This window comes from Pelobates fuscus, chromosome 7, assembly GCF_036172605.1.
Source record: "Pelobates fuscus isolate aPelFus1 chromosome 7, aPelFus1.pri, whole genome shotgun sequence".
NCBI classification, from domain to species: domain Eukaryota; kingdom Metazoa; phylum Chordata; class Amphibia; order Anura; family Pelobatidae; genus Pelobates; species Pelobates fuscus.
Genome location: NC_086323.1, coordinates 78,078,598 through 78,100,860, shown reverse-complemented (window position 1 = coordinate 78,100,860; position 22,263 = coordinate 78,078,598). Strand labels below are relative to the sequence as shown.

The following is a 22,263-nucleotide window of genomic DNA, read 5'->3' as shown; positions in this document are numbered from 1 at the left end:
TTACACAGATTGCAAATTGGTTAACAATGCTTTTTGTAAAATGGGTGTCAATGATCTGCATGTATGTGTAAACATGCCATCCTAATGCTTTAACCCTTTAAGGGCTAGTGACTGAATAATTCTGTCGTAACGGACTAGCCTTTAAAGATCCTATAACCAAATTTAATGTCCTACTTATTTAACTGTTGCAGGTTTGTACAGAACTCCGAATACTAAAGGGACAGTCCATCATACAGTGGCATAAAGTCTTTATGGACCAGATTGTGTGATATGAATTGCCAATTCTCCTTAAGGAGGTAAAACTGCATATAAGTGCATGTGTATGTTTTAAGAGTTGATAGATTAATAACAGTGACTTATCAAAATGTTGACACATAGTAAGGAAACCGTATTCCTGTTTAATTCCCTTTGCCAACAGACTGCCAGACATTGCTTAATTGTTAACATTCTGTTCGCTCAGTGGAACTTCCACACTGAGAAAATTCCTCCAGTCATTCTTCAGCACACACAGACACACACAAAATTCTAATAGGAGGATCCCCTGAGGCGTAGAGTTTTTAACTTGGCCAATCAGGCTGGTTTGGTGTCTGCAGTGATAGCCAATGTTTAAGCGCAGTGTGCCTCATGTGATGGCCCACTCCTAACCCCCCCTCCCTCCCCCTCCCCTTCTTTTCTTTCTGCTGCCTTTTCAGAAGACAGGAAAAAAAATCACCAGTTCATGTAAGGACTGCAGTTCCAGGAGATGCACAATCTCAGTCTTCTCCAAATCAGGCGGTTTAATTTCTAAATACAAGAATTTCAAATGGGGAGGCCTGAGTAATCGGTCAAGTTTATGAAATCCTGCACTATACTGTAAGTACAGCAATTATTTTAAACACATTTATAATTCTGTAGGAAGATCTGAAATGAATTTGTAAAATTGATCATGTGTTCATTCAAAGTAAAATTAGCTAGCTTATTTAGTTTGGGGAGGAAGGAGGCATGGGATAGAAAGCAACATTTGCAAAGTTACCTTAAGCAAATTCTTTTTAACCCTAAAACTGCTAAAAGGACTTATGGCTTTGCAGGCCCCCAGACAGCAAAAGTCTGTTTTTACACCTTCTGCCTTACTATGTCTAGCCTTCTATGGAATGCAGGTACATAACATAGAATTAATGATTTTTCATTTAAAACTCATTGAGTGGGGGAAATTTATGTATTTTTTGCTTGTCCACCCTATATCGTCTGCCTGGCTCTGTATGGGTTAAATCGCTAACCTGCAATCATTTGGAGCATGCCATTAAAATCACACATTTCTTAATGCCAGGTGTTTTGCAAAGGGGTTAATAAGGAGAATTTACTAACAAAATATTTTTTTCTGTGCGGTGTTTCGTGCAGAAAGCGTTAAATCTGCTTCCTGCGTTTTACAGAAGTTTGGCATTGTTATCTTGACTTTGCATATCTTTCCTGAAATGTATTGTGTTCTTGTTTTCTTATTTATGAGCAGCCCCCTTTATACTTTGAAATAGCATTTAAAGATTGAGTTGACTTGGGGCTTCGAGAAAACGGTTTGTTTCAAGTAAATTAGAACAAAAAAAGAAACAATCAGAATTCTGCAATATAAACGGGCGAACCCAAAATGTGCAGTAAAAAACCTTGCAATAAATGTTTCCTGCACACTTTGTAGCATTTGATTAAGTGATACTTTTCATAGTTTATTATACTCTTGTTGCTTTAAACCCAACAATAGATTATATTGGCATAAGATTCTGACTTTTCATTTCTTTGTGAAATTAAAGAGCAACAAATGTATGTTTTGCTGGAAGGTTATCCAACAAAATGTCAGTTGATTCAAGCATTGAAAGGCTTATTATTAAAGAAATGATCGATGTGTATTCAATTTCTCTTTAGTTTTGTCATGTTTTTCTGTAAAAACAGTCTGTGTAATTGTGCAGTTTGTATTAGAACTCCAGTTAATGTGTCACAGATCATTTTCTTTATCTGTTTGATTTTATGGAGTTTACAAATGGATGTCACGTGACTTCTTTTCCACCAAGTAAGTACAATAGTTTTGCTGACTAGGTAAAATTCTACATAACGATTTCTGAGGAAGTAATTTAGCCACATGCTGCAGCGAAAAGTCTGTTGCATAGTGAGAACAGAAGAACTAATATAAAAAGTTTATAAATGTGAGGGTTGTTTAATTTTATTCAAGTTGTTACAGGTATATGTGCTACAGTGTAGAGAACGGAGTAAAGTATTGATACATACAGCCATATGATAAGTTCTAGGAATAAGGGAAAGGTATAGGTACGGATTATATCGAACTATAGAAGAGGTTTAAAGTAAGAGGTTATATAAAACAATATAGCGGGTTGTCTGTGGAGACAGGGCTTGTGCTATTTAACCAATGGTTAAATAGGGCAGGGTAGGCAACCTTCACTCCAGATGTTGTCGACTGTCTCCATCATGCTTTTACAGCCATAATGACAAAGCCTCATGGGAGGTGTACTCCAAAAAAGTGCTGGAGATTGCCTACCCCTTATAGAGCATAGGAGGCATCATAGACGCATGTTAAGTTGCACAATTATATGTTTATGGAGAAGATATATGGAAAGTAAGCGATATAGGAAGATTCTAAATGGAGCAATAGGAGGTGTTCTAGAGCCGCTTTGGTAAGCGGGGTTAGAGGGAGAGATTCCAGGGCACAGTAAATGGAGTTAGTTAAGGGAGATTTTATATGGAGGGGTTGAGTAGAGATTTTATATTTAGCAGCAACTAAAGACATGTAGTTGTAGAAGGAGTAACTGGGAGAGAGAGTAAACTGCATAAAACCTAGAGTTAAGTGGATCTAATGTGTAGGAGGAGTGAGGGGTTCTATGGTGCAGTAGATGGTGGCATAAGAATATATAGCACAGTAGGTGGAGTTATATGGATCAATACGTGAAATTATAACGAGATTATATGGAGCAGTGGTGGAGTTGGAGGCTGTATAGAACTGTAGAAAAATGTATAGAGGTTATATAGACCATTAAAGGATTCATTATAGAGCGGTTATATGGACCAACAGAGGAGGCATTATAGAGGCTATATGGGTCATTAAAGGAGGCATCATAGAGAGGCTACATGGACCATTAAAGGAGGTATTATAGGAGTAATATAGAGAAGTAGGTGGAGTTGTAAGGGGTGGTATAAGAATATATGGCGCAGTAGGTGGAGTTCCAGAGGATATATCGGCAAGAAGTGAAGTTATATAGAGCAGCAGGTGGAGTTAGAGACATAATGGAGTTATAGATGGTTATATGGAGCAGTTAGAGAGATTCCATGCTACAATACATGGAAATACAAAATAAGGGTAAGATATGGAGCTACATGTGGACTTCTCGAAAGAGGTAATATTCAAAACAAAGATGTATTGTTAGGAGAGGTTAAATGGAGCAGTAGAAGGAGTGAGAGTGGCTGTGTAGAGCAATTGTTTTGTTGGGTAGTGTAACACAAATGATTTTAGAGATCTTTTTGTAAATTGAGTTGGATATAGGTTATGTAGGAGTTAAATGGAGAAACTCTTATGTGGCAAATTTTAATGAACTAGTTAGAATTGGGGAGCGAATCAAGTCCGTGAAAGGAATAATTTAGTGTCTATTCGGAGCAGCATTAAGGATTCTAAGAATTCTAGAATCTTGACAGGAAGGTGGTTTGTAATAGGGTGTGGTTATGTGGAAGGACAGAAGTCTCCTCAGGCTCCATTCTTAAAATGTAACAAAATATCATGGATTTGTACTGAAATCTAGAAGAGTGATGGGTCCCAAACAGGTTGCTGCTGTGCACAAAGTGTAGGAAGGGAATGAGTTGTTGAATTCATATTATTTCTCTTCCTCCACCTCCTTTTCTTTGTCTGTTTTGTGTTAATGTCTGCCATCCCCCACCCCCTTCCATCACCCAGTATGTTAGACACCTGAATGCAGACAGAGTGATCCGCAGAGGTTCAGACGGTCTGGAATTCAGCCATATAGGCAGACTTTTTATTTATTTACTAAACCGACTGCCTTGTTTTACCCCCTCACCCTCCCCTGTCCTGAGGTGCACACACTTTCTGCAAGCTAATTCATATCACTGTGTCTCCTCTCTGCTAACTGTCTGTTTAATGATAACAGCTACAAATATTGTAAACCATGCTAGATATCTTGCGTATCCTTGAAGCTTACTTCCTATTGTCTATAATCATGTTTTTGGTGAGGTATTGTTTGTGGCAGAAATCATAATAAAATATAAAGGTAAATTAAATATAGAAATAGTTTATGCCCGAATAGCTGCTGTTGTGACTTTTATTTCCTTTAACTCCTTAAGAACAAGAAATAAGGGAAATCCCATGAGATTATTGCATTCTATGCCATTGGTTCTTAATGGGTTAAAACATGCCATACAATGCAGTACTGATCATGTGCAGCTTTGTACTCCCCCCTGACATCATCTCACTGCTGTATTAACACTCTAATGCATGGCTTAACCTTTTCAGTGCTGGGGGCAACAAACCAAAGAAAGCAGCTTGTGGTGCACATTTTAAATGTTTGTTGAAATAGAATATAAAAAAAGTAATCAGTTATAAATGGTAATCAAAAGATTGTTTGTTCCAGCGTAACTAACCACACAGTTATTGAGAAACACAAATTTTGTTTTAACAATGTTTGAAAATGTGCATACACATCATGTTATAAATGTCAGACATACTGTTCTAAGGGATGGCAGCATAAGTGGCAGATAATTTGTTGCACATTTTTTAAATTAACCAGTTTACTTTCCTGCTGTAAGACTACAACTCCTTTAATCCTTTGCCGGTTTTGAAACTGAGAATAATTAGAATGGGATACAAATCAGAGGGAAAAACACAAAGAAAAGTGGCTGATGGATGTACTGTCTCAATTTCTAGTCCACTGCAAATGTATCTGCAAGACTGAGCAAGAGGCTCAGGGGGCCCACCATTATTTTGACTATTAGCTGGTAGGCTAGTCCGAGCCTGTATTTATTATGTTTCCATCAATCTCTTACTTTGCATTCAAAAATGCATTAGAATGTCAGGGAAACATTCACTCCTTTTTACTTGTAATATAGTTGACCTTTTGTCTTTAGCATCTGACAATGAAAATAAAACCTGACAAGTTAATGTGATTTATAATTGGCTTTAAATACCGTGTATAAATATGTCATACTGCCAGCGTCGTATAATGAAACTTTGTGACAAATCAATTTTTTTGTAATTTTCTTTTTGCTCCAAACAAATGCAAATGATTGCTGGTCAAAGCCATAATTAATCATTTTTGTTTTGAAAAAACATTTCTTGTCTAGTTAAGAATACTTTGTAAATACATAGCATAATAGAAAGTTTGAAATACAACAGATCTCACATACCCAATCTCAGCTCTAACCCTGGCATTTTTGGCAAATTCACGTTTCATATATGTTTAGATCCGCAATCTAGTATTGCGGAACCACCTTTTTGCTCTTTAAATTATATACCTTGGGAGGTTATACTGGTTTTATTATGTTGTACTTTTGTTTTTTTTCATGCAGCTTGGTATGTTCTTTCATTTTTTCCTTTAGCTGTTTATTTTGACGGTTGTTCACATTCCTTAACCAAAGGAAGATTGAAAATATTATCAAATTTTTATTTGGAAAGAAACCCAATGTTGGTTACATTCCTATGACAAATTTTCTAATTAATGTCTGTCAAACATTTTGAATTTTTTTATTTTATATTCAAGGATAGAACGGTGACAAAGCAGATAAAGCTTGTCGCTTGTCAAAATGCTCATTAACTGCAGTATGATCTCCCTACATCAAAGAGACTGTATGGCAGTATAAAGTGATAAAAGATAGACTGACGAAATATGGCTGACGTGAACGTATTTCCTTTTTCCCCAGACTTGCTCGATCCCCCATCCTAATGAGAAAAATGTAAATCTATATGGGGTCCCTTAAACAGTTCTCTACCACCCCATTGGATGAGTGAAATCTGTTATTGCTACGACTTATTTGTAATGCAAAACCATTTTCCATAGAGCAGGACAATGGGTGAACACGATATAAAAGTAGATTCAACAAGGTATGTTTCCACAACAAAAAGAACAGGAATGGATCTGTCACAATGCCCTCCTTCCACTTTAAAGTTGTATACAGCGTATGAATGAGTTAATATGCCCAATACCTCTCCCCAGTCCTGCAGCTTGCGAATACCATAGTTACTATTTGTTAAAGGCTACCTGGATTTGCCAATAAGCAGAGGAGGCACCTACCTACAGATGCTTATTTACAAGGGTTGACTACTTTGTACCTGTAGGCACTGGAAATGTAAATCTGGCCCTGATTTAGGAAAGGGTACATCCTTTAGATTGAAAGCGCACGGGCTATCTAGCTTATCACTTTGTATAAAAGAGCTTCAATGGCTAGATATCAGCTTACAGGCAGGGCTCTCTCTACATCTTGTATGTGTCTGTGTATATTGTACGTTCTCTACTAATTGTACAGTGCTGTGGAATCTGTTGGCGCTTTATAAATACCATAAATGCGTAGGAGTAGGAATTTGGTAGCAGATGGTCTGTTTGTGTTTTTTTTTTGTTTTTGTTTTGTTTTTTGAGGGCATGCAATAATTTGCCAAAACCATTAACAACTCACAATGATATGCAATATTAAAGGGCACATCATTTTGGGCAAGGGATTAGTGACCCATTTTCATTATTAATGACAATATTGTAGATCGAGCAAGGCCAGTATATGCATTTTCACTGAAAAAGGCAATATTGGATTAAACCTGCATCCTGTAGGTAATGCCCATCTTTACATGTTCTATACCGGTGTTGAAAATATGCATACTGTTAATAGAATAGGTGTCAGTAATAAACTAGGTTATATTCTATATAGAGGCAACAATTATGCATATTATTTGTACATAAAGCAGTAGTGTATATGTCAAACTTATCACAAAAAAGCCCCAGACATTTCTTTAAACATCAGTTGTGTCATGGAATGGATCACATTTTGTATTGATCAGAATTAATCCTATGAGAAGAAACGAATGGATTTCCCAACTTACTGCTCATCACAACGTAATCAACCACTCCCAAATTCGCGTTCATTATAAATGCTCATTAATTGCAATCCCCTTATATCATAGAGACTGCAAGACCAACCGGAAGCTTATTGCTGGTCTAAGTCCTGCTGAAACAAATAACTATCTGAATAAGGAAGTAAATTATGTTTTGGATCCCCAGGATTTCATTTGAATATGAATGGGAGCCCAGCATAATCATCTCACCCCAATTAAAATTCAGTGTATATTAATCTGATCTTACAGAGTACAGACCACCACTAATTTTGTGCTTCTACAGAGAGGGTGACAAAGGGTGGATTTATATTTTAGACCGATAAATACACCAATTCAATTTTAAGATCATGCGTTTCTACATGGTGGACAACAGGCAACAATCAGGGCTGTACTTTGGGGCATTTAGACATTGTAAATTCATATATGCCCCTGCTGTAGTGATAGAGGAACAATACGTGTGTGTTTGTAGGTAGTCATGGAATACATATTATGCGTGCTACGACCATTTTATGACACCAATTTATTGCCCATGATAAGTACGGTACATCATATTGAGAATATATAACTATCCGTTCTTGGATTTGATGGGGAGTTTCAAGGCTTCAAGTGTAAATGTTCATTCCTTTATAGAAACAAGGGCACTTGAGTTTCCCATCTGTAATTACTGGTGTATTGGGAGAAAAATATCACAATATGTGAAGAGAGACTAGAGAAGAGCATAAAAGACTATCTATGCTCGGCTCACCGCACTGCCTCAATGACTTCAACCACAAAGCATCCTTGCTCTACACTTTCATTACTGTTTGGCAGTGCTAGCCCCTGCAGCATGTTCCAATAGACTTGATTGATTTAGTTTCTTGGTAATGAAACCTAAAATTGCCTCTTTCAAATGTCATCTGAGCTCTGGTGTCAAACATGGCACTCTTTGATTGGGTGATGCTTTAATTGGAGGCTTGCTGGTCAGAAGGCACTTTACAGCCACCTTTCCTGCTGAAAGCAAACAGTAGTTTGTCTAAATCAAAAGTGGCTTATGTAAACTACATTTGTGTTTCTTTCTGCTCACCTAAGCAGAAATTAGAAAAATAAAATGTTACTGTTTCTTTAAAATGCATTTAATTTATTTTTCATGGCCCTATGTTAAGAACAGTGTAGTATTGCCTGAGCTATAATTCCAAATGTAGGGTCATCTTTTCAGTGAAACAATAAAACCACGGAATGATATCTAAGCTGAATCAGACACTAGTTTCAAAATTAGAATGTTACGAAGCATTACAACTTGTAGTTCAGCTGTTCTCAGTATTTTTACCCTATGTGGGCTTTACTGATTTTCTGCTGTTATTGATTTTATGATTGTTGGGTGTAAGAAATTGGTGGCAGCCACATGTAACCTAGCTAGTGGCTGCATGCCCATGGACGCACAAGAGAACCTGTTTTGGATGTTATTACCCACATTTGGAGTATTTATTTTATTTTTTCCCCCCGACATTGGTGATGACTATACATTTTTGTTTTTTTACTGTGACTTTATGGGACAGTAATGTTTCTATGTGGGAAACAATCTCTACATGTAATCTTCCAATCGTTTTCAGGTATTTAAATAGCTGTCTATATGTTTTACGAACACTGGCATTTTTCTCACATCTGATTCAATTATTTCATTAAAGTTATGCCATGGAATTCAACATATCTGGCATTTTAATCCATTTTGTACAATAGTTTTGGCATGAATTTCTAACTGCAAAGGGCAAGGGAGCCAATAGAGTTTCAAAGATGGAAGCCAGTGTTGGAGACTTGGATATAAATGCATGTTTTTAGCATTCTACAAAACCCTTTTTATTTATTTTATTTTCGTATAAATATTGCATCACTAGAACAATAACACACTTTTAATTTTAGGGGGGGGGGGGGAAAGTGTGCGCCCTCTTCTGTTCTAATCATCTGATAGCACATGATTGCTAACTTGCAAGAAAAAGTAACACCTCATCCAAATATGCTTTCACTTACATTAAAATGTTTCACACAGGTTTTTTGACATGACACCTTGGTAATTTCCCATCATGTCAGTTTTTCTGTAGAAATGCCAGTCTAACAAAATTTTGCTTTAAGGTCTGCTTCAAATACCAGCAAGCAATCTTAACCTTCCTATTGGTTGCAAGATGACTGAAATTGGCCAATAGGAAAAGGTCTTTTGTCTGCAGTATTTGCTGCTCAGTATCTGTAGAATAGAATAACCTGCGTCAAAGATATGGTAGAGCCAGTGTTGTGTAAAAAAAAAAATAAAAAAAATACTTAAAATACATATTTTCACTCCAACATATTACTTTCTAAGGATAACCATAGTGATTCATTCACATAAGTCATACTAACTGTAATCATGATCCTAGGTATTTTACATTTATTCCAATGTAGGCCGAGATATTCCAGATCCTCACCACAGGCTACATTTTTGGTAGTTCCGGTGTTGGAGTTTTGGTAAAATCTCATCTTCCAAAACAAGTGCCAGTCCCACGAAAAACTATTAATAAACGGTGACCTTTCATGTTAAGGAAATTAAAATGAAGTGTGACAAATTTTCTAGCCTTAATAAATAAGGTTATTTTTAATGCTATTTTTTTTTCTCTTTATTTACATATGAAATGTTTTTGAGAAAAAAAGTACCATTTTAATATACAAAAGTGAAAAATAAATGACTACACACTAAAAGAATTTGTATTCTCATCACAATTTAGGGATCTTTATAAACGTTGTGGTGTTTTAGTGCATGTCCCCCAAGCCTTTAGAAACCTATTATTTGTTTAAGATAAAAGCTCTATCTAAACTGTGTCTCTAAACAAAAATAAGCTATGTAGCCCAAATTATATATAATCTCCAAAAGGAGAAATTATTTTCAGACACTTTGTCTCTGAAACACGCCAGGCCATAATGGAGCAATTCTAGGATAAAGTACTTAAATGGAGCAAATGTAGTAGCAATCAATGATGTTTGATTATGACAGTACAAAAATGACTCTTGTTCTACTTTAGTAAATATAGCCCTAGGTGTTTTATTTATCAAGATAAAAGAATTAGATCATTTATGTGGGAATGTGCTCAATCATCCCAGAGACAAGCCACATTTATTCTAATAATGGCTCCTAATTCGGGGCTGATAAATATATACTTTCATGTATTCAAATATACAGGAGGATATTCCCCCCCCCGCCCCCCCCCCCCCATATTATATTGACAGGGTTACGCTAAAACTGTGAGGCACATGACAGCATGACAAAATACAATGTGTAAAAACAAGTTCCAATAATGACAGTTTAATTTTCATATGTGCAATTACTAAAATCAGTATAGCGCTACTGTATCTAATAGTGAAGACAAAAGCACACTTTGCAGTTTGTTACAAAATAAATAATAAATTGGCATGCAGATTTAATTTATGAATATATGTCATGAATAGGTCATGAAATCTGGCAGCTCACTATTTTACCTATTTACACACAAGTAATTCATAAATTACTACTACTTTTAAAAAGATAATTTTTATATTTTTTAAATATATGTATATATTTTTGCATTTTATTGGCATATAAATTACCAATAATTTGCAGCATACTTTGCTCTCACCTTCCGCTTCACTGGGGCCGTATAACAATAACGTGAGGAGTTACAAATGGCAATTACATGTTGTAATGGTAAGTAGGGCGTGGATACATCACTAAATGGGAGGAGTCACCGCATGTTCTTGTGGCAATGGAAGGGCTGAGTGACTAATGAAGTGCTTTGTGCATTACACCTATAAAATTTATAAAGTGTTTTATTTTTTATTTTTTTCTTCACTGGGCCATAAAATATTAAAATGAGTTCTTCCTGCTAGCTCAGCAGTCCTGTTTAGTCCTATATGCTTTATTTTTCACTCTGCCCTGCCTTGCTTCAGCACAAGACAAATGGTTATCCAACGAAAGCTTAAAGTTGTGATTTTTAGCCTTGTAGAAAATGTTATACCTCATTTATTTAGTGAGCGTTTTTATACAACAGACTTTATTTTCAGTTGCATCTGCCTTGCATTCCCTGTGTAAGAATGAAGACCGGATTAACACTCCGTGAAGTGGTACCCATTCCTACTCGTTATGTGCTGCTAATTTGTGTAATTTGACCAGAATTCACTTATATCAGTGAAAAATGTAATGTCATTATAGCCATGATTTTGATTTAATAAAAAAATCCGGTTTCCATAGCTCCAAACCCTCACTATTTAGGAGGGACGGTTCTATTTGTGTCCAAATCACGTCCATCTTTTCTGTATTTACTTCACATGTCTCAGATACAGCTTTTCGTAATCTGTATATCCATAAAATGTTAACCCTGTACAGCTAGGAATAACTGAGCACTGTAAAATCCAATCTGATAAAAGATGATATGTAATATAACCATGCTTGGTATTTTAAAATGGAAGCATACAAGCAAAAAATCCTCATCAGTTAATCTCCGGTCTTATCTTTGGTCAGGAGAACTATTTATTTGACAACACCGTGTGTTTTTGAGATCCTCTATTGCACATCATTCATGATGAACACACATGAACTCCTAAATATTTGCAGAGATTTGCTTGCGAAATTGTGCCTTCAACCAAAGAGGCATTGATGGCTACCCGATAGAGTAAGGGACATCTGAGAGTTGTTGTAAAAAGAGAAAATTGTGGGAGGGGTTACCCAGCCTATTTAAACATAAGCCATCCTCTCCTATAGCCGTGACAGCCTGATTCATCCCAACCACCACTCCCTTCATAAATGTATTTCTCCTGAAAGGCCCTATTTATTTACAGGCCTACCTTAGTCTGTTTCGGCACATCATTACCAACTTTGCACTCTCTGCCTTTTGTTCCTGACCCCAAATATATATATTTATATTTAGTAAGCATATTCTAGGTCACATGGTGAAAAAATTACTCTTTACTATGACAGAACTCTTTTTCTATGAAACTTTTTTTAAACTAAAATCTTCAGATCTATCATTCTGCCAGAAAACCATGATTAATGAAGTATGAAATGGAAAAAGCTCTCTGCATTTTAAAAATAATTGAGCGTAATTAAAAATAAGTGCTCCCTAACACACTGCTCCTCAAACCAGCCATATAGATCACACAACAGTTGGTTTAGATGTTTTCCCAATTTTTCTCCGGGGGGATATCCTTAAAATCTGGAACATAAGTGGGTCTTGATCACTGGTTTTGGAAGCACGGTCTTAAATCAGGTCCAGCATGGATACTCTAATGTTTGAGTAATTGGATAAAATAAGAAACTGTACAAGTTAAAACACAAAAATTTTGTTTTCTCTACACATCTGTTTGTACAACCATTGGATCGTTCACAGAATACAATGCACATAGGTGTTTATTGCTTTCTTGGAAAAAGTAAAGTGCATTTTGGAAGCATGGATATGTGTACATGAGGGGAAAGAGCGATTTAGAAAAGACTGTAACTTAAGTTAATGTTCTAGTGAATTATATTAAATTTGATTCATCTCCTCAAACATATCTTTTAATTCCAATATCTAGGAAAGGCAGATGCATCTTGATTTTGGAAAATAAAGTAATTAAAACTGTATGTCCAGGAGGTTTTGGGACTGATGCATATGAATCATCCTACGTACAATAAAAACCAATATTTGCATAGATGTACATTCAGATTTTGAGTGTAGCACAAGCATGTACATTAGACCTCTAGAAAAACATGAACCTTTATAGGAAGGCTTGGTGGAGCATCATGGCACGACAACCGATGCAGGTATTTAATGTATAAGTGGGATGTGCTGAAAATGGTTGCGTGGGCCCTGTGTGTTGTGGTGCCAGCACATTGACCTTGGCTCACAAAGCTTTGTCTTTATCTACCAGAATTACTTTTTCTTTCCAAGTGCTGTTGCTTTCTGTTTGAAATGACTTCGGCCAATGAAAGCACGTGTCTCGTTCAGATGGGAGCACTCATATCAATGACATCTTTATTCTTCAACTGATTACATATTCAAGGGCATTAAATCAACAGAATGTTCAATTCTAATTGGGCTTGTGTGGAGCATGGTGGGGAGGGAAATAAGTGAGGTCTTTGTAAGACGTCTAAGTGAATATTCCCTTTGTTTTTATTGTTATAATCCCAAGAATGAGAAACTTTTTTTTTTTTTTTTTTTTTTTTTTTTTTTTTTAACTTAAACAAAAGGGAAAATTAAATGTAGTAAGCCGATGGTATTTATTCTTTTTATATAGATTATGTAGCCAACAATTTGACTGTCAACATATCTGTTTGGAGCACTTTGTGTCTTATTTCTATTCTTATTTGGTTGTCTATTGATATCTTGTTCTTTTGGAGACATGGGCGTAGGAACCGGGGGGATGGGGAGGACGCATCCGCCACAGCAAATCATGCGGGGGGGACAGGTTATGGTGAAATCCCCCCCAGCTCCGCCGGCCCCCCTCATGCTGCAGCCGCCCGAGCGCTCTGCAGAGAGCCTCAGGCGGCTGCAGCTTTGCCCGGGCTGGTGCGTCCATGAGGGCGCACCGCCCGGGCGCAGCATGAGGAGAGGGGCTGACAGGAGGGAAGCGTTCAACGCTCCCTCCTGTCACTCCCTCACTGTAGCGTGGTCGAGCCCTGTATGGTCCGCGGGTACAGGGAGATTTTGTTTCCTGTACCCGGCCGGATTAACAGGAAGTGCACACTGAGTGTGCACTTCCTGTTAGTCCAGCCGGGTACAGGAAACAAAATCTCCCTGTACCCGCGGATCATACAGGGCTCGGCCACGCTACAACAGAGGTAGGGGAGGGGGGAGAAAAGAGTGACGAGGGAGGGAGGGGGAGAAAAAAGAGTGACGAGGGAGGGAGGGGGAGAAAAAAGAGTGACGAGGGAGGGAGGGGGAGAAAAAAGAGTGACGAGGGAGGGAGGGGGAGAAAAAAGAGTGACGAGGGAGGGAGGGGGAGAAAAAAGAGTGACGAGGGAGGGAGGGGGAGAAAAAAGAGTGACGAGGGAGGGAGGGAGGGGGAGAAAAAAGAGTGACGAGGGAGGGAGGGAGGGGGAGAAAAAGAGTGACGAGGGAGGGAGGGAGGGGGAGAAAAAAGAGTGACGAGGGAGGGAGGGAGGGGGAGAAAAAAGAGTGACGAGGGAGGGAGGGAGGGGGAGAAAAAAGAGTGACGAGGGAGGGAGGGAGGGGGAGAAAAAAGAGTGACGAGGGAGGGAGGGAGGGGGAGAAAAAAGAGTGACGAGGGAGGGAGGGAGGGGGAGAAAAAAGAGTGACGAGGGAGGGAGGGAGGGGGAGAAAAAAGAGTGACGAGGGAGGGAGGGAGGGGGAGAAAAAAGAGTGACGAGGGAGGGAGGGAGGGGGAGAAAAAAGAGTGACGAGGGAGGGAGGGAGGGGGAGAAAAAAGAGTGACGAGGGAGGGAGGGAGGGGGAGAAAAAAGAGTGACGAGGGAGGGAGGGAGGGGGAGAAAAAAGAGTGACGAGGGAGGGAGGGAGGGGGAGAAAAAAGAGTGACGAGGGAGGGAGGGAGGGGGAGAAAAAAGAGTGACGAGGGAGGGAGGGAGGGGGAGAAAAAAGAGTGACGAGGGAGGGAGGGAGGGGGAGAAAAAAGAGTGACGAGGGAGGGAGGGAGGGGGAGAAAAAAGAGTGACGAGGGAGGGAGGGAGGGGGAGAAAAAAGAGTGACGAGGGAGGGAGGGAGGGGGAGAAAAAAGAGTGACGAGGGAGGGAGGGAGGGGGAGAAAAAAGAGTGACGAGGGAGGGAGGGAGGGGGAGAAAAAAGAGTGACGAGGGAGGGGGAGAAAAAAGAGTGACGAGGGAGGGGGAGAAAAAAGAGTGACGAGGGAGGGAGGGAGGGAGGGAGGGGGAGAAAAAAGAGTGACGAGGGAGGGGGAGAAAAAAGAGTGACGAGGGAGGGGGAGAAAAAAGAGTGACGAGGGAGGGGGAGAAAAAAGAGTGACGAGGGAGGGGGAGAAAAAAGAGTGACGAGGGAGGGGGAGAAAAAAGAGTGACGAGGGAGGGGGAGAAAAAAGAGTGACGAGGGAGGGGGAGAAAAAAGAGTGACGAGGGAGGGGGAGAAAAAAGAGTGACGAGGGAGGGGGAGAAAAAAGAGTGACGAGGGAGGGGGAGAAAAAAGAGTGACGAGGGAGGGGGAGAAAAAAGAGTGACGAGGGAGGGGGAGAAAAAAGAGTGACGAGGGAGGGGGAGAAAAAAGAGTGACGAGGGAGGGGGAGAAAAAAGAGTGACGAGGGAGGGGGAGAAAAAAGAGTGACGAGGGAGGGGGAGAAAAAAGAGTGACGAGGGAGGGGGAGAAAAAAGAGTGACGAGGGAGGGGGAGAAAAAAGAGTGACGAGGGAGGGGGAGAAAAAAGAGTGACGAGGGAGGGGGAGAAAAAAGAGTGACGAGGGAGGGGGAGAAAAAAGAGTGACGAGGGAGGGGGAGAAAAAAGAGTGACGAGGGAGGGGGAGAAAAAAGAGTGACGAGGGAGGGGGAGAAAAAAGAGTGACGAGGGAGGGGGAGAAAAAAGAGTGACGAGGGAGGGGGAGAAAAAAGAGTGACGAGGGAGGGGGAGAAAAAAGAGTGACGAGGGAGGGGGAGAAAAAAGAGTGACGAGGGAGGGGGAGAAAAAAGAGTGACGAGGGAGGGGGAGAAAAAGAGTGACGAGGGAGGGGGAGAAAAAGAGTGACGAGGGAGGGGGAGAAAAAAGAGTGACGAGGGAGGGGAGAAAAAAGAGTGACGAGGGAGGGGGAGAAAAAAGAGTGACGAGGGAGGGGGAGAAAAAAGAGTGACGAGGGAGGGGGAGAAAAAAGAGTGACGAGGGAGGGGGAGAAAAAAGAGTGACGAGGGAGGGGGAGAAAAAAGAGTGACGAGGGAGGGGGAGAAAAAAGAGTGACGAGGGAGGGGGAGAAAAAAGAGTGACGAGGGAGGGGGGGAGGGAGGGGGAGAAAAGAGTGAGGAGGGGGGGAGATTGACATCCATCACACACTCCATCCCCTGTGAACAAACTCATTGGTGGAACATGAAGGTGGACCCTGGGACCCAGACCTTGAGCTGTGTAAAGGGTGCCCAAAAAATGGAGCTGCTTCCCGTTCTCCCAGAACATTAATTTTTGTAACCACAGTTACAAACAGCCTCCAGAGAGCCTGTTCTACACCAGACCAGTGAAGCCAGACTGCAGCTAGAGCCCATCATCATCCTCATCTGGTTGTAAGTAGGCAATCTAGCATATTATTCGTGGTACTAATCTCTAATTTACCTCACATTAAAGAAACACTATAGTCCCCAGAAGCACTGCAGCTTAATGTAGTGGTTCTGGTGTCTATAGCCTGTCCCTGCAGGCCTTTTAATGTAAACACGGCGGCACTCCAGCACTGGCGTTAGTTAACATGGCAGAAAAATAATTGGAAGGGTTTACAGGGGCTACTAATATGGGAGGGGGGAGGTAGAAAAATTATCGGAAGGGGTTAGGGGAGTACTAATATGCATGGAAGGGGTAGGGTGGGTTCTACTATGCATGGAAAGGGTAGGGTGGGTTCTAATATGCATGGAAAGGGTAGGGTGGGTTCTAATATGCATGGAAGGGGTTAGGGGGAACTAATATGCATGGAAGGGGTCAGGGGGTGCTAATATTCATGGAAGGGGTTAGGGGGTACTAATATGCATGGAAGGGGTTAGGGGGGTACTAATATGCATGGAAGGGGTAGGGGGTTAATATGCGTGGAAGGGGTAGGTGGGGTTCGTTTGTGCATGGAAGGGGTAGGGGTGGTTCTAATATTCATGGGAGGGGTAGGGGTGGTTCTAATCAGGAGGATCCTGGCGCTGTATCCGGGCAAGTAAAACCCCTTCCCTGTAGTGAACCTTTAATGTTATTTAATCATTTATATAGCGACTGCAAATTCCGTAGCGCTGTACAATGGGATAAACAACTCCTAGTTTACGGAATAAGAATACACCCGGCGAGTAAAAATGCTATCCCCCCTCCAGATTTTTTTTGGTTCCTACGCCCATGTTTGGAGATCAATAACATCAAGCGTCCTTCCTTCCCAAACCATAGGAGTAGGTCCAATCTGCTTCTCTATCCGATAAGCTGAGACTAATGTAAGCCAATAGAAAAATATTGAGTAGGGTAACCCATTGTCCTCTTTAAAAACTAATGCTGGATTGTTGCATTGCCCCCTCATCACTGTACCCCAAGTGAGGAGTTATAACTAGCAGCTGTGCGCCTTTTCCAGTTTGGAATGTGAAGCTTGCATTATGTAGTAAAGGCATATAAAGAAATAGTCACAGTAGTCGTTTGCATTCATATTATAGCCCTGCCTCTTGATAAAACCTGTGATTCGCTGCCATAGAATATCAGAGGAGCAATTGGAATATGCTGAGCTATTTCAGCCAGTCAATTGGCTCTGACCCTGTTAACAGGGAAAAAATGAGAATTTCACCTGAGCTGCAGTGTTACAGTGAACAGGACAGGAGGAGTTCTGGTCATAGACAGGGCCGGATTAACATAGGGGCTGATGGAGCTGCAGCTCCAGGCCCAGGCCCATGGAATAGGCCCATTGGTTTTAAAAAAAAAAAAAAAAAAAATTTTTTTTTTTACTTTTTTTTTTTTTTTTTTTTTTACACACTACTCTTAGGGTTGCCAGGTATTTCTCATGTATTTCTTAGGGTTGCCAGGTATTTCTCAGAAGTATTTCTCAGGTATTTGAGGCTGCCTAGCCAGTGCCGGTATTGCAGTAATACCGGCAATACAAATGTCTGTCTCAGTATAAACATAGTTTATTCTGCAATACCAGCGCCGGCCAGTAGGGGTCGCTGTTTGTGTGGAGAGAGGCAGTGATAAGAAGTTACGGCATCTCCATCCCTGCATCTCTCTACTCACTGATCCGCGGGGACCAGTTCTGCACAGAGAGTCCAGACAGCAGCTCCGAGACATGGGGACGCTGAGACATTGGGACACTGGGTAACATGGGGACCCTGAGCATGGACGTCCGCAGGAATTTTTCCGGGGGGGGGGGGGGACATAATTGTAATGACATCCATGCTTGGCCCCTTTTTGACAGTGTCATGAAAGGGAAGGAGCATAGTCATTTTCACATAAAGCCAGGGTGAATAGCGTTTTCACAACTATGGTGTCAGGAATATATGTTTGTATTCCTTACACTATAGTGTTCCTTTCATCAAATTACAGGAACATTCTGGTCACCATAACAACTTTATCTAAATGAAAATGATGTGATGCAAGGAGGCCCCTGGGTGCTCTTTCTTTGAAGGGGTTAAACCGCTCTCAAATGGTTTACCCCCAAAGGCTTCCTTTAGCTCCAGATCTCCAGGTCGCTCAGTGGTATTCAACTTCTGAAACAGAGTGTCAGGAAGTGCAGATTGACGTCAGGCATGGGTGCTGCAGATTGGCTAGAGTGGTCAGCTGACCCACTAAGCCAATCGCTAGTTCCCGATTCATAAAAATGTTTTACGTTTTTATGAATGGGGAGCTACTGATTGGCTTAGAGTGCTAGCTGACCCATCTAGCCAATCAGCGGCACCCCTACCCAGCGGCCCTCTGTGTTTCCTGACACTCAGTAAATAAAAGTGAACACATTAAAACTGATATTGTTTGTTTTTACCTGGGGAGATGAGAAGGTCCAAAGTTTCCCTGCCAGGCCCAGGTACCAACGCCTAATGATGTGGTGTCCAGAATGAAGTGCTCCAATCTCATTTTCTTCTCCTTCATTTGACACAGTCTTCTTTGCCTTCTGAGGCTCCTTCTGCTCCTTTACCTTTCTGCTACTTTCTGCTTATTTTGCGCCCTTCTGCTCTCTTTCTGATCCCTTTCTGCTCCTTGATGGCCCTTCCTGCTTCTTGATGGCCCTTCCTGCTTCTTGCATACCCTTCCTGCTTCTTACTGCCCTTCCTGCTTCTTTCTGCCCCTTCCAGCTTCTTGCAGCCCCTTGCTGATCCTTTCTGTTCCTTCTGATTCTTCCTGCCCCTTCCTGCTCCTTGCTGCCCCTTCCTGCTCCTTGCAGACCCTCCCTGCTCCCTCTTCCTACTCCTTGCTGCCTCTTCCTACTCCTTGCTGCCCCTTCCTGCTCCTTGCTGCCCCTTCCTGCTCCTTGCTGCCCCTTCCTGCTCCTTGCTGCCCCTTCCTGCTCCTTGCTGTCCCTTCCTGCTCCTTGCTGTCCCTTCCTGCTCCTTGCTGCCCCTTCCTGCTCCTTGCTGCCCCTTCCTGCTCCTTGCTGACCCCTCTTGCTCCATGCAGACCCTTCCTACTCCTTGCAGACCGTCCCTACCCCTTCCTGCTTCCTTGCTGACCCCTCCTGCCTCTTGCAGACCCTTTCTGCTCCTTGCTGACCCCTCCTGCTCCTTGCTGCTCCTTCTACTTTACCCTCCTGTTCCTTGAAAACCTTTCGACCCCTTCCTGCTTCTTGCTGCCCCTTTCTATTCCTTGCTGGCCCCTCCTGCCCCTTGCAGAACCTTTCTGCTCCTTCTACTTTACCTTCCTCTATGCGGTCTCCCCCACCCCCCATCCCTCACTTACCTGCTCTGTAGGCTGCCTCTGTGCTGCTCCCCTGCGGTTTCAGTCATGAGAGAGAGGCAGGGATAAGCTGTAGCTTCCTGCCTTTCTCCATTCACAGCGCCACCTACTGGCCAGCGCTGGTATTGCACTGTATTCTCACACTAAAACGAAAAATAGCAGCACAAGCTGAAAAATCCGGGGGGGCCAAGTACCCCCTTTACCCCCCCATTGGGATGCCCATGACCCTGAGACACTAGGGACACAGTGGCCCCATGTCTCCCAGTGGCCCCTAGTCTGTGTCCCCATGTCTCCCAGCCACTGTCCCTAGTGTCTCAGTGTCCCCATGTCTCCCAGTGTCCCCATGTCTCTAAGTGTCCCCTAGTGTCCTAGTGACATCAGGACACATGGAGACATGAGGACACAGACTCTAAGGGACACTGGGAGACATGGGGATACAAACACTAGGGGACACTGGGCGACATGGGGACACTGAGAGGCATGGAGACACAGGGAGACATGGGGACACTGGGCGACTGAGACATAGGAGACATGGCAGTGTTCCCATGTCTCCCAGCCAGTGTCCCTAGTATCTCAGTATCGCCATGTGTCCCTGGTGTCTGTAGTGTGCCAGTGTCCCTAGTGTCTCAGTGTTCCCTAGACTCCCAAAGTCCCCTAGTCTCCCAATGTCTCTGTGTCCCCATGTCTCCTAGTGTCTCAGTGTCCCCTAGTATAAAAGAAAAAATCTCAGGCACTCAATGTGATAGATTTAGGCAGGTTTATTGGACACCGCAACGTTTCGACCTGTACCCAGGTCTTTATCAAGTCTCCAATGTCCCCTATGTATCAGTGTCCCCTATGTATCAGTGTCTCAGTGCCCCATGTCTCTCAGTGCCCGTAGTGTCTCTGTGCCCGTAGTGTCTCTGTGCCCGTAGTGTCTCTGTGCCCGTAGTGTCTCTGTGCCCGTAGTGTCTCTGTGCCCGTAGTGTCTCTGTGCCCGTAGTGTCTCTGTGCCCGTAGTGTCTCTGTGCCCGTAGTGTCTCTGTGCCCGTAGTGTCTCTGTGCCCGTAGTGTCTCTGTGCCCGTAGTGTCTCTGTGCCCGTAGTGTCTCTGTGCCCGTAGTGTCTCTGTGCCCGTAGTGTCTCTGTGCCCGTAGTGTCTCAGTGTCCCCTAGTATAAAAGAAAAAAATCTCAGGCACTCACTGTGATAGCTTTAAGCAGGTTTATTGGACACCACAACATTTTGACCTGTACCCAGGTTTTTATCAAGTCTCCAGTGTCCCCTATATATCACAGTATTTCAGTGCCCCATGTCTCCCTGTGTCCCCTCGTGTCTGTCACCCAGTGTCCCCAAGAGTCTCAGATTTCCCAGGTCTCCCAGTGTTCCCTAGTATCTGTGTCCCCATGTCTCCCAGTGTCCCAATGTCTCTCAATGTCCCCTAGTGACATGGGGACACTGGGAGACATGAGGACACAAACACTAAGGGACTGGGAGACATAGGGACACAGACATTCCCCCTTTTTGTGTATGTTCGCCCTTTCGGACGTTCTGGTTATGTGATTTGTGTCAGTAGCCCACCCTTTTACCGCATCCATAGACTTCCTGCTTTACTGGACACTGCTGTTAGGGGGTATGGGTTTACTTGAAAGATGAAAGCATGAGATTAGCAAAGGGTATGTGTTTTCTCATAGTTGCATCCTATGAGTTTCCCTACAGCATCATCTCCATCAGATACATGACGCTTAGGAGGTAGGACTGTTTTAGTGTTTTTGGTCAATATGATTTTGTAATTAGGCCCATCATAATTATCAGCACCAGGCCCACTGGGTTCTTAATCCGGCCCTGGTCATAGAGCTTGATGGTGTCAAGCATTATTTTACTACTATTTTAATTTGGCAAAATGTAAGGATACCTCATCACCAAAAGAATATGACCTTCCAATTTATTTGAAAACGTACTTCAAAGGAATTGGGTGTACTCTGCTACTGTACTTTATGGGCAGTGATGGCCTAGTAAAAAAAAAAAAAAAAAAGGGGGGGGGCATTGATTGTTTTTATCCCTATCACAAGAATTTATTTCTTTTTAAGCAACTCAAATATTAACAAATGGGATATATTTGTGTGTGGACAACTGAATTGACAATTCATTTGTCATAGCAAAGCGCTGGACTAATTTGTTTATTTTGGAGCCTAGAAAAAAAAATATAATGTGCATTGTTGAGGAAAATGGGATTCTGAAAAAAATAATGCATTCCTATTTTAAGTTATAAAAACTCTGTATGAATGAACCACCATGGCAGGAGTAAAATGAATTGGAGTGAATTAAAACACAATAATCACCATGACTATTGGCTGCCATAACATGAACTTCTGAGACACTCAATTGGCTATTTAACACACAAGCCAAAGTATTCTGTGTAACCTTCTCAGGGAATGACAAAAATGGACAAGTATGCTGCATACAGCATGCATTGCTTTTGAAAGTGGTGGACTGTGCCACGGCCTCAGAACGGCAGGCAAGGGAGTGGCGTGACGACTGGTGGAGGGGGATTAAAGATCTCCCTCACTAGCCAGCCCACTCTACTCTTCATGCCCCTACTCGATCTAACCCTCTTGCCCTGATCTATTGTATCAGGCATTGTCACTAGTTATTATGGCAGTGCTCTGATACACATCTCTGGACTGCCG

General features: G+C 41.9%; 1 long non-coding RNA gene across 1 annotated transcript in view; it reads left to right on the top strand.

Annotated features, from left to right (window-relative positions):
* The first annotated feature begins 715 nt into the window (after positions 1 to 715).
* LOC134568685 (uncharacterized) overlaps positions 716 to 22,263 on the top strand; it is a 34,222-nt gene continuing 12,674 nt past the window's right edge. Inside the window, exon 1 of the long non-coding RNA XR_010084054.1 lies at positions 716 to 852. This is a non-coding gene — a long non-coding RNA (uncharacterized LOC134568685). The remainder of the gene's footprint in view (positions 853 to 22,263) is intronic.